This window comes from Pseudopodoces humilis, chromosome 6 (assembly GCF_049639895.1).
Source record: "Pseudopodoces humilis isolate 2021_Gansu_Grassland_sample_001 chromosome 6, ASM4963989v1, whole genome shotgun sequence".
NCBI classification, from domain to species: domain Eukaryota; kingdom Metazoa; phylum Chordata; class Aves; order Passeriformes; family Paridae; genus Pseudopodoces; species Pseudopodoces humilis.
Window position 1 is genome coordinate 35722100 of NC_142205.1, and position 13402 is coordinate 35735501.

The 13402-nt window shown below is 37.5% G+C and overlaps 1 long non-coding RNA gene across 3 annotated transcripts in view; it reads right to left on the bottom strand.

Moving 5' to 3' along the window:
• The window catches only part of LOC106628649 (uncharacterized), a 70498-nt gene that overhangs the window by 30619 nt on the left and 26477 nt on the right, over nucleotides 1-13402 (bottom strand). The window contains exons 3-5 of one of the 3 annotated variants that reach the window (XR_015772850.1): nucleotides 9566-9615; nucleotides 6413-6482; nucleotides 4499-5497 (exon numbers count right to left, since the gene is read on the bottom strand). The exons of 1 other annotated variant lie outside the window; for it this stretch is intronic. This is a non-coding gene — a long non-coding RNA (uncharacterized LOC106628649). Of the gene's footprint in view, nucleotides 1-4498; nucleotides 5498-6412; nucleotides 6483-7808; nucleotides 8064-9565; nucleotides 9616-13402 lie in introns of those variants that run through there. One more of the 3 variants, XR_001332068.2, reaches the window with a different exon arrangement.

Consider the following 13402-nt stretch of genomic DNA (forward strand, 5'->3'; position numbering starts at 1 on the left):
CTGAAAGTGAAAATCGCTGGGGTTTAAAGTCCATGTGTGCTCGTTCATCTTTGCAACGTCACAATGCTAAAATCATATCATGTAGCTGAATTCATTACCTATTATATTACATTACTCTTCCTCTTTCACTCTCCCCATTTCATACAGCATTTATTCTTCTTAGCCATATGGTACACACACAGCTCCCTTAACATATGCTGGGCAACCTTGTTTGGGGAATGTGAAAAATAAATGTCTGATTAGAACCAGAAAGCCACTAATGAAACAAAATGGTCATTATTCCATAGAAAATAATCACTGAAATGACGTCCCTAATGTGCTTTTTGAAGGGTATTTCCTCAGTAACAATAGGCTGATTGCTGAGATAGATGGGTAATTGAGAAAGCTGAAAAATGTTCAAATAACTTAACGGTCAAGAAAAATGATGAAATTTTTGTTTTGCTCTGAAGACAACAGGAAGTGTTTGAGAGAAGGCTATAGTTTATCAGAAATACATTTTCTTTCTGTTTGCTGCAATTTTTGTTTTCTCCATGAGAAAATGTACAGTGAAAGTAGAGTGCCGTTCAACCAGAGGAAAGTCTGCAACAGTACTGGCTTCAGATGATACTGAAGGCTTATAAGGAAAATAATAGTTCTGTCTGATCCCATCTCATCAGAAAAATGTCTCACTCACATTCAAGTGTTTTTCAATTCAAAGCTGGTTCTTCAGTCTCCCAGCACTATTGCACTCACAGTACGATGGACTCGTATTTATCAGGAGTGAACTGCTGCCAGCAGCAGAAAGGTTTGTGGTTTTAGTGAGTGCACTTCAATGTAGCCCATCGTGTATTCACTCTCCAGAGTGGTGAACGTTTTCTTCCCTTCTCTAGAAAAATTGTTTAAGGTCAAAACAAAACACTTTGTGTCAAATCTGCTTTCCTGTATTACAGTTTACAGTAAATAAATTTTGAAAAAACAGATATTTTAAATTTAAATCCCTGAAGATTGTGATGAAGTTGAAATGGTAGTTATAATTTTTCTTTTCACTTAAAAATTCTTTTTCAAAGACAACACATTTTAACAGATTTAAAAAAAAGAAAAATGGAAATAACCACCTCTGAAAGGTGGGATTTTTAAAAAATTAAACTATCCTGTTAATAATAACAAGACATTGACAAATGGTGGAGTTTATTCATACCTCTATTACTTTAAAGAACATGGGGTTTTCCTCCATTTTTGTTCTAAAATCAGTCCAAAAACTGACCCATGAAAACTTTCTAATTGTTGAAGCATTCTGTTTAATTAACAGGACACACTGTTGCTACAATTAGTGGCAAATCTGTCCAGGGGACTTCCAAATGTTTTTGACTGTGTGTGCTTAACAGATTATTCAGTTTGCTGTAGCTTTGTTAAACATGAAAACAATTCTTAAAAATGAATGTGATACCATTGGGAGGGACCTGGACAAACTTGAGGATCACAAAATATCCTGAGCTGGAAGGGACTCACGAGGATCACTGATTCCAGCTTTTAAGTGAGTGTTCCCTATGGGGATCAAACCATAACCTTGGCACTATTAGCACCATGCACCATTCAACTGAGCTCATCTCAGGGGAACCTCAAGGTTCAACAAGGCCAAGTGCAAGGTGCTGCACCGGGGTTGGGACAGCCCCTGGTGTCAACACAGGCTGGGCGATGAAGGGCTTAAGGCCAGTCCTGCCCAGAGGCACTTGGGGGTGCTGGTGGATGAGGGACTGGACATCACCTGGCCATGTGCATTCACAGCCCAGAAACACAACTCTGTCCTCGGCTGCATCCAAAGGAGCGTGGGCAGCAGGGCCAGAGAGGAGATTCTGCCCCTCTGCTCCATCCTCATGAGACCCCACCTGGAGTATGCATCCAGCCTTCTGGGATCCAGCACTAGAAGAATGTGGACCTATCAGACCAAACTCAGAGGTCACAAAAATAATCAAAGGAGTGCCTTGCTTCTGAGGACAGGGTAAGAGAATAAGGACTTCCTAGCCTGGAGAACAGAAGGCTCCAGGAAGACCTTATTATGGCTTTTCAGTAATTAAAAAATCTTTAGCAAGGTCTGTTGAAATAGGACAAGGGATAATGGTCTTAAATTAAAAGAGGGTAGATTCAGACAAAAAAAAAGTGGAACTGATTTTTGACTGTGAGTGTGATTAAACACTGGAAAATGTTGTCCAGAGAGGTGATGGGTGATCCATCCCTGCAAACTTTCAAGGTCTGGTTGAATGGGGCTCTGAGCAGCCTGATCTGGTTGAAAATGTCCCTGCTTATTTCGGGGAGATTGGATTAGGAGACCATGAAATGTGTCTTTCAACCCAAATTATCCTATGATTCCACAAATAGCAGATCTTGGACAAATTAAAACATTGCTATGTTAAGCAAAACTCAGCCTGTTATTTTAATTTTATTTATAATAAATCTATTTTAAATATATCTAAATCTATTTTAAATAGAGAGATATACTTTCTCTCCAGTTTTTCTGAATTCAAGATAGAAGGAAATTCAGTGAAAAAATCTGTTTTCTCAGAGAAGATGTTGAAGTTTTGTATGCTGAAGTTTTGTTCAGGTACTGCTTCAGACTATACTGTACACTTTAGAAAGTGTGAAACAGCCATTTCTGTTAAGTCCATGATCCCATATGCTCTCATTATTTCTACAACCAAACAGCATCCTATACTTTCAAGGATGCCTGCATTAATTCTCAGTGCAGAAGCAGGACCACATTTTCTCCTTCAATCCACATCCTGATTCATATTCCATTGAAATTAAACAAAGATGTCATTGGCTTCAGTGAGCTTTGGACGAGTCTTCAAAGGCATTTTAAACATAGGAATCCTATATATACCAATTGGTTTACTGCATGAAAAACTGTACCTACTTAACTTGCAGAACTAAAGACATACATATGTTGCAGTAAAGCAGCCTAGGAGAAACGAAAATCACAATTTTACAATGTTTGCTAGAGAAATATCAAGCACATGCAGAGAAGAAAGAGGATCCATTTGTTTAGGGCCTGCCTTAGGGCTTAGAAACAAAAATTCAAGACTGCAATACTAGAGTCTTCCTATGTGATCACAAACTAGTTTATTCACTTCTTCTGTAGGAAAGAACAGTACTTCTGTATTTACAAACCAAATGGATAAGTATTTTAAAAAACTGTGGCATGTTCTAATGTTGTGCTACAAGAAGCACTTAGGGTGGGGCCCAAACATAGGCAAAGAAGGTCTCTACTTACATCAGTCAGCTGGTACCTACCTACATCATCTTCTGGTACCAAAAAAATCACAGTCCCACCATCTGCTTTGCCCATGCCAAAGCTCTGGAAGCCTTGTGTGGTTCTGTCTTCAGGGATCAGGAAACAGCTGTGGTGAGGAAAAGGGGATCTCCCCATCTCCTCTGAGAAGCAATAGGGCTGGCACCAGCTGTGACACCTAACTCCAGTTCTCTTCTCCTCTGTCCCTGGTCTTGGTCCTGAACATTCATTGCTGCTCTGAGACAAGAGCATCACAGAGTTTCCTTAGCCAGGACAGGCCCTTTTCTGTGGGGAAGTCACACAAGTTTAGGGAGAAATTAAATGTAGAAGAACACTCTACCCACTAGGCAATAATAAAAAAATGTACACCTAAACCATATATGCCAGCACTATATCTACTTTGAAAAAAAATTTGCTATGGCTGAAAGCAGTATAATGGGTGTGAGTTAAATGCATTCAAAAGATACCTACCTCATCAAGCTTCCCAGAGAATTCAGTCACAGAGACATTTGGGTTGCCTATAAATAGTTCACTAACAGCTATAGGCATGAAGTGAAAGACAAATTGCACACTGCAGACAACAGAGGGGCAAATCCTACCACAGTCTTATACACCCAAGTAGCATCACTTCAGAAAACTTGAGGTTTCTCTTCTCCACTGTGATTGGAGAGTCTTAAAAGTGTATTTTCATCTTCTGTTTAATGAATAGTCAGAGTTAATTTAGTCTTAAAACTTACATTTTCATTCCACTCTCAGTGTACAAGTTGTTCAAACATATATCTCCTTGTAACATCTTTACAGTGAATTATCTAAATCTCTAGCTACTGTAATTTTTTGTGTTAAAATATTTAATGATAATTTTATAGAAGTATTCATAAATTGTATTGTATACATTAATGCTGGATTCTTAATTTTAACCATTTTTGTTTTAGCATATGTTGATAACATATAGATGTTTGCGCTAATTACAACAACCTAGCCTAATGAGATTTTCACAAATGCACACGGAGCGTTAATCAGTATTTACCAGAAAACAATGACTCACTAAAGGAAAGAATCAGCCAAGTGTACAGCATGTCCAGATGGTAGAGATTGCCCAAGTTGTTTTCTTTCAATGCCAGTGTAATCAAAATTGGTTTATTTCTCATTTGGTCAATATCAACATAATTTAATAGCCTTGAAATGCACCAGCAAAGAACCAAATCACTCTCCAGAGAAGCACTGGACAAGGAACGCAACATAAAAGTAAATATCTAAAATAAATAATTCCAAATAATTGGAGAAAGACCTCAAGTACGATCTTATTTTTCCCATGTTTTCCTTTTTTTTTATATGGCAACTCTGACGTGTATCAGGCTGGCACTTTTTTTTACTTGTAAATATGAAGAGGTCACTATCTTTTACATATGAGTCAACATTTCTGGTTATGGAACTGTCTTTGATGTACTTGTTGATGGCCAAACTTCTGTCTTTAAGTCTTCAAGTCTGACTCCATTCCTCCATGAAGACCCAGTAGCCCTGGTGGAAGTCTCCTGTGCTGTTGATGCTCCCCCTGCTGACAGCGTCCAATCAGGAAAATGAAATGCCAGGGTTTCAGGGAACAATGGGAAGAACAAACCACTTGGGTGGGGTTAATACAAGAAATATAAACAGTAGAAGAAATCACAGAGAGAAGGAGATGGGCAAAATCAGAAACAAAGGAAGGGGTAAAATTTTCTTTGGGCAAAAGATACAAAATCACCAAATCACCTACATGCTCCAAGGAATCTGCCATCAAAACATGAATTTTCTAATCAGCAGAGTGGGAAAGCTGCAAAATCTGTGATGGGTTTGAAAGAATTTACAAGAAAAGCAAGAATTTCTTTGCAGCAGGCAAGCTCACATGGGATATGGGACATCAGGATTACAGGCCATGCATGCACCAGGCAGATAAGTGACAAAGAGGATGACACCTCCCCTTCGTCAGCTATCATTAGTTCAAAGGATTGCTAAAGAAGTCCAGTAGTATTGATGAATTTCTAAAGGATCAGGCTTTCATTTTCCATGATCTTTCAAAATCTCAAGAAATTATACATTACCACTTCCCCAATGGCATTCCACCCACACCAAAGAAACAGTGCATTTGACCTCCATGGCTGTATTTGTCATGGCATAGTCCTCAACTGCAGGGATGCTTTGTGCTCCTGTCTCAAACACTGAGTAATTCATTTGCCTCCCAACAGAGAACTGCATCTGTATGACAGATAAAGCCTGGTGTTGTTGTAATAAAATTGTCAACAGAAAGTGCAACACAATGTTTACTCCAATTAAGCAAATCTACCCTGGAGATTTGGGTCTTATTCCCATCTTTGACATGAAGGACTGTGGGCAAGTAAGCACCCGAAATTGTTCACAGCTGATCACTGTTCTTTTCTCATTTGATGGGAAAAATCAAAGGCAGGATTTGTCAAGTAATTAATATTTATTTTGGGGGGTAAATGATACCTTATTTCTCTCCACTGACAGTAAAGTAAATGTAAACACTCTTAATTCAGATGCAGACATTCATTTCTGTTGTGCTTTTAGCTGTAGGATCTGAATTTCAGAGGTGAACACTCCCAAACACAACTGAAGCCACTCTCAAACACAACCAAATCCAAAGCCTCTATATTTCCCAGGCACAAGGCAGCAGCATTCCACTATCCCAAGGATTCTGAGGGCAAGTGTTACTACTATAGAAGTGCAGGAGAAGACTCAGCTTAGTTGACAGTGTGGTTATTGGTAATTTTGTCATAAATGTTAAGGATGAACAGAATTGTTGCTGTCTGTAATATCAACATATTTTACTTTGCATGTGGTCCACTGGTGCATTTTTATCAACAGCGTGCCTGTGTTCTGCAAGTAGTGTGATGCAGGACACCAAATGCCTGCATTTGGCAAATTAATCCCTTTCAACAAAGATATCTACCTTCATTTTGCTTTTTCATAACTACTGATAGCCTTGTTGCCTTTCTTTTTTTATTATTTTCATGTATAGCTAGCTGTATTAGCTGCTGCTGAAAACTTTACAGGAGGAGATATTCTCAGTGAAAGTTTATGTACATCATGACAAGAGGTCAGTTTTTAATGAAGCTTCTTTAAAGATGGTTAAAATATAAGAGCTCTCACCAAAACAGCACTGGTCCAGCCACAAGAGTAGTCAGTTCAGACTTAGAAGATCCTTTTTCAATGCCTTGCTCTGAAACAGGGTAGGAGAGAACAGTAATTTGAAGCTGAGCCCTTCACATTCCAGCTAAATGCCCAAAAATTTCCTGCCAGCCCTAATCTAGAGAACAAAGAGATGAAGAGAGAGCACATTAACTATATGTGGTTGCAACGAACAGTTTTATATATAGCAGTAAAACTGTGAGAGTCTTAGTTTAGGCATTCTTGACACAAACAGTCTAGTTTTGCAAAATATGACTTTAAGAAAAGGGAGAAAATATGGAGCTGTGCTGTTTTTACAGACCATTCCACAAATTTAGCCTTAAAAACCTTTGGTGAAAAAAGGTAAAATCTGTCTTTTGCTGTCACAATACTCTGCTACCATCAATGAATTTTGTTTAGAATAATATGGCCTTAATGCCCCCATCTCCTGTAGAATTGCTCAGACTGGTAGTTGATTAGAGTGGAGAGAGGTGCCAGTATTATCTGTGTTAGTGCTCCAGAGGTCATCCTACACTAACAAGACCGCCCCAGTCAGGGATGACAGAATCCAGCTGTTGCGCCTTCAGCTGAATGAGAGGAATCCACTTAATGCCAGAGATGCATCTCAAAAGATTAACTATTGTAACTAGTTACTTTCCACCTCTGAAAAAGTGTCTGGCTCATCATTATTGTCCTCTTTTTAGCAGAGGCCTATGGTATACATGAAACCATTTACCTTTTTAACCTCCTGAACTGTAAGGCACCAAATACACATTATTTTAAATGGATAAAACAAAGTTTTAACTTCACTGATATCTGATTAGAGGTGAGCTCATGTAACAGGGGGTATCACTCCATTTCAAAGAAATATGCATATGCACATTTTAGACTTTTAAGCAGTGTACTAGATGTGCCACGCTCCCTCTGTTTAACAGCACTGAGTCCTGATCTGAATGACAAGAGGAACACAACACAAAGCATGCTTGCAGTCATTATACAGCACTGCTACAATATACTCTGAAAATCTAACATCCTTAGGTAGAGGCTTAATATTTTTAAAATACTTTAATAAAAACCTAGTGTTAAATATCTTAGTTAGATTTTTTTTTATAGCACTCTCTTGGTAGCTTGAAACTTCTTCCTGACTAGCACTTTCTCACATGTTATTTCACGGGTTTTTTTGTTTTGCTCTTTAAGAGGATTCAAGTCAGCTCGGCTCTTGCTTCCAAGCTGCTCACGTGCTCGCATGTCAGCATCCGTGGGAATGTCATCTTGGCTCCGGGGCTACAGATTTATTGCTTGGCCACCAGAGGGTACCAGAGTTTTCTAATGACTTCGCAGGCCCGAAGGGAAAAACAGTCCTGAGGTCAAAGCATACCTATTGTTTCCTTCCATTTCCCACCGAAGCTGATTGCTCCGGGATGTTTTTTGGTAAGGTGGTGGGAGTTTTTTGGTTCTTGAATCCTACATTAGACAGGACTCATCTCCAGTTTTCTTTCATTCAAGTGATCTTGCCCAACAGAAAAGACATTTAAAACTCTTTATAGTTGAGCGTGGTTTAACATGCAGAGGTTTTCTTGACATTAGAGTTCTTCAGAAGTTTCAACACACTTGGACTCTTTCAAATACTTGGCTTCTATAGTGCTGAAAATGAGAAGATATTTTCCACACTCAAAAGAGAATTCCATCATAACTGAACCTGAGAATAAGAGAAAGGTCTCTGTTTTTCAGTACACATTACCATTTGTAGATTCATAGAAGTTCTATTCCAGAAACAGATTCTATTTCTTTTTATCAGCATTTTGATTCTTCTGATAAAGCTGATGCTTAAAAAACCAGCCCAGCATAAATCCCCTGCTTTATTGCCTGGTGATTACAGCATTAGAGTGAATGCAAAAACACAGATATGCATTCCCTTCAGCTCAATGCTGAAGTGGAATAAGCACATTGAAGACAGTGGAAATTTCACAGGAAGGTTTTCCCAAAGTTCTGAGGGTTTTCCTTGTTTTTTACATTAAAAATACAAATCTTGCCTACATAGTTTCCCCAGAACTTGCTGCAATGGCTGGAGATGGAGCGAAATTATGACAACACAAGAACCCAGGAAGTGAAATTTGAGCAAATCAGATGTGATTTCATCTTCAGTTATTTGGAGATTTTAGTGACATAAGGGACTGTGCCATCGTGTAGCCTGACTTCTTACATAACAGAAACCATGGAACTTCACCCTGTAATTCCTGTACTGTGTCCAATAAAAATATGGTTGAATTGCAGCATAGTGTTTAGAAAGGCATCTGGTCTTGATTTTAGGAGTCTGGGTAAAATGTTTGCTCCTGATGCTCAGGTCATTCTAAAATGAGATGGGCACCTAATTCACTTAGACTTTTAATATTTTAGTTCTCTCTTTGAAAAATGCCTGCCATGATTAGTATAGAGCCATACCAACATACAACTAACTTATTGCCTAATGTTGTTTACAATGATTTTTGTAGAGAAGGAAAACAACATGGACCTACTAAGAGCTTACTGCTTCTTTAGCTATTGTAAGGATCTTCACCTCTCATTTATCCTTTCCAAATGCAATTTTTATTAGATGATATTAACAATAATTTCTTCCAGTGTAATACGAAAAATAAAAGAAGTCTGAGTCAGAAAAACAGTAAAATACATCCTTAACATTTATATATTAAAAATAATAATAAAAAACCAGATTAATAGAAGACTCTAAGCTTTGTCACTGTGGTACTCTGGATACTCTGGAAAACCTGAATACCAAAGCTTTTCTGCTATGTACCAAGCCAGGCAATTTTGAGAACAGTATCTACATCCTCAATGAGAAATTCATATGCTGTGATTTCTCTTTCTTTATGCAGTTTCTAATGATGCTTCTGTAGAAAATTCTCAAAGCACTTTCCAGAGCTGTAGTTGACCATGCATATGGGATCAACAAACAATATCTATGAAAACAGTACCTGAAAACTGAGGCTGGGAAAGCACAAAGTGATATGTGAAAAGATCTAATACCCTTTCTTATCTGCATCATCCAGTTGGAGGATTTCATGTTGAGAAGTACACGTGCTACACAGTAATCTTTAAATTCCACTCAGGTAGGGGAAAACCTATCCTTCTTCTTACCATCCTGTCAGGGCAGTCATCAAGGTACTGTCATTATCAAGTGCTCTTGTCTGTAGGTACAAAGAACAGGATAGAAGATGAGAGGCACTGCCATCAACTTAAACATTCAACTTGCACTTGGTCAAAAGTGCAATAGAAGAACACATCTTAAACAACAAAAATGTGTAGCAACATACACTTGAAAGAAAAAAAAAAGAAAAGGTGAAGTGTTTTTTTTTTCCATTCCTGTAGTAGCTGCAGTTGAGTAGAGGTCACTGCTGGTGGGCTAACAGCAGCATCGAGGGAGGAATGGCATCTGCTTGCAGGGATATCAGCTGGGGTGTGCTGCCACTTATTGCCTGCACCTAACCCTCACCTTCCAGATATTATCTCAAGGTGCCACTGAAGACTTTGAACTAAGAGAGGTCAAATGTAACGTTTCTAGTGGAGCACATGGGTCTCACAGAAGGATAGCAGATACACCTGTGTAGAGTCAGGGAGGTAGCAATGCCCAAAACACTGTCAGATTATTTGTTTGCCGAGTCAGAACCCTCAACCAGTTTGTGCTGTAATTCTCCATCTATGATTGCCCACATCTAGGATATTCAGTTATGAGAATAACCATGCCAAAGTGGGAGAGATCCTTACAGCAAGCAGTACAAGAAACTTTAATTTCTTACTTAGTTAGAAAGTGGCATGAAAAGAAATTAAAAAATGGTTGTAGAGGAGAGATGCAGAGGAAGCACAAATGAGATTGAAATAGAAATTTTCAATATGTAAAATAAGTTACTAAAATATTCCTACTCAGAAACAAATATATTGTATCTATTCTAACTATGCTTCAAAGTGAGATAAGAACTGAACTGTTTTTCATTGGTGGTTTTGAGGATATAGCCAGTTATTTTCATGGAGAATTGCTATGTCACCTTTTAATCACAAGAAATAATAGACCACAGAATAGGCAACTTTTGTTGTTTATTTCCTTAAGACCAGTAAGAATGCAACATGATAAATTGTAAAATTAGACAGCTTAAAATGTTAGCTCAATAAAAGACATCAGGTATTGTTTATGGATTGCAGTGAGGTTTTGCTATTATTTTTTTAATTGTTCCCGCATTACTTGTGGGCATGTGACATAATTTATGCTGTTATGTTGTCAGGCTTCTGATCATGGGAAGGACTATTTGTTTAGACTGTGTAGCTCTTCACTTTAATTCACTCTGGCTCCAGTGTGACATGTTAAAACTACTATCAGTGCAAAATCCAAATTTCCCAGAAAGACTTAAAACAGCACCCTCAGTGAACTGAAATTATCTCCTCTTAAAGCTAATTACCTTAGTATACTTAAGAAAGTAGCACTATAGGAAATCTGTTTCTTTAGACTTTCTTCTATTTCTTTAAATGCCTCAGGTCAGCATGAATAATTATTGTTTGCTTTTATTGCTATTTTTTTCATTATTCATCTACATGCCTCTGAAAGGACATAAAACTAAAATAATCCAACAAATTAAGAGTAATTTTTTAAGGCACACATTCATTATTAAAAAACAAACAGAAAATATTTTCACCTTTCAGTTTATTTTATTAGAAAGAAAGTACTGTGAGGTTTCTATTTAATAGGAAGCTTTAAAGCATTAATGAGTCTCACAGGGCAGTTATTGCAAGTAAATATGGAATGTGTCCAAAATTAAATACATTCTACAATTATCTGTTACCTAAGGGGTGGATGTAGGAGAAATATGCATCAAAGGCTGCTTGCTGATGAAAACAACACATGATTCTGCATTCTATGTCAACTTCTTTCAAAGCACTCCACCCCACACCATGAGCAGCGAAGCAAGTTTCCAGGTCCACAAGAGTGGGTTTGGAGCAGTTTCTTTATTTTATCTGACCCAAACGTAACTTTGGCAATTGTTTTAAAGCCCCATATCCCCAGGATTTTATGACCTCACAGGAGTTGCCTTTTATAAGGGCCAGCCTGGGAGACAAATCAGGAAGCTGTCATACTCCAAAGCCTTCAGTGTACTGGGACATAAGGGGCTGGCTTACATGCTACCCAGGTGAGAAGGGTTTGAGAGGAGAGACTTCAACACAGCTCACTCTCACCTATATCCCACTTCCATTCCTATTTATATCAATTTTATACCAATTAGGCACTCCTTTCTTATTCTTATTATTGATTTTTTTCCCTATTAGTGCTTTATGATTCAGCTCATCCTTTGTGCAACTCAGTCATGAACACACGGACTCCCCTACACCTAGTCAGACTGCAGCTGTGTTCATCCCTCTCTAGATATGTATTATTGAGACACTGCCAAATGCACTTTGTCTCAAACACCTTGTACTGATTTCACTTTTTATTAAATGTAACAAACCACTGAGACATGAAAATAAATAAGGAATTATACAGAAAAGTTAATTTATTTGAAATAAATGATAGATCAGTATTCCTACACCTCTTCTAATCCTGGATTATCCACATGGAAAATAACCATTACTCTCTTTCATTGCCTATTTAGAACAAGCTAATAAATAATAATGAAATTTTTTTAAAGCAAGTTTTTAGATACTATCTTCTGTTTTATTGTCATGGAAATAAAGAAAAACACCACCACAATAAATAAAAAATCAAAGCACCTTCTGCAAGCAACCATAAGTGCTCACATATCTGCTTGTCTGTTCATCACCCCAGTATCACTTGCCAAGCTCTTTGGACAAAGATTAATTTTTGGCCCAAAAGCAGCAAAATGAAACCTCTAAATATCATGATAATTTTAGTAATCCTCCCAGTAATATTACTCCTTATCCTAGACTTTGCTTATGTAGTCTTCCCTTTTTCTACACAAAGCCATTGATCATATTGTAAGGAGCTTGTCATGTTGAATCTCTCTCCCCTAGATTAGCTAGTTTAGAAATACTTTCCTTTTAAAAGTCAGTATTGAATTTCTGGAAGAAAGAGGAAAAAAAAATGATTTTGATTCTACAGCAGAAACCCTGCTGTGGAATAAGACATGTAGAAGAAAAGGGATTTTTAATTCTATGTTATTTTTCAGAAGTAAGCTAAAGATCAGCAAAGAGATGTGAATCTCTTGTTATTTTAGCCCTGACTACACAGGATGTTTTATATAACCAAAAAATCTCTTAGGGAAAAACTCCTCATGAACTCATGGCTACAAAGTCATCTTGCAAAAGGGAATAACACTGCTAATTGCACAGGAAAATAATTCCCCTTATCAGTATCCCCTTTTGGTTCTATTCTTGTCTTTTTGGTTTAGGGATGAGAATGACACTTCCTAATAAGCTGCATTTAGTATGCTTCTCAGTAGCATGATAATGGAGAAATTGATTGATTTTCTGTGCCTTCCATAATGAAGGCTACCTAGTTTTTATCTTTATGCAACAATGATAATGATAATAATTTTCTTTAAACCCTTGTGGCAATCCCTCCATTTTATCCAATAGCATATAATGATGAGCTTAGCAGATTATGAAATATTTTCTTTTCAGATGTATAACAGTCATCTTTCTGAACAGAAATCAGAATCAGAAAAGTAACTTACATGAATGAGAATCAAAACAACTTGAACCATAAGAAAAGTTTAGGAAACAAGAAAATTTAGACAGTTTCTTGAAAGGCATAGTCCAGAAGTGGACTATTTAGTTTTACAAGCTAAAATGCTCCCTGCTGCAGACAAGTCTAAAATCTAGTGTGTAACCGGTGCACATTAATGTTTCCAGGAACCAGTTTGGGGTTTGGGGTTTTGGTTTGGGTTGCATTAAGGTTTTTTGCTATTTTGTATTTATTAGCTAAATCCTGAGCTCTTGTAAAAAAAAAAAAAAATTAAAAATCCTGCAGCA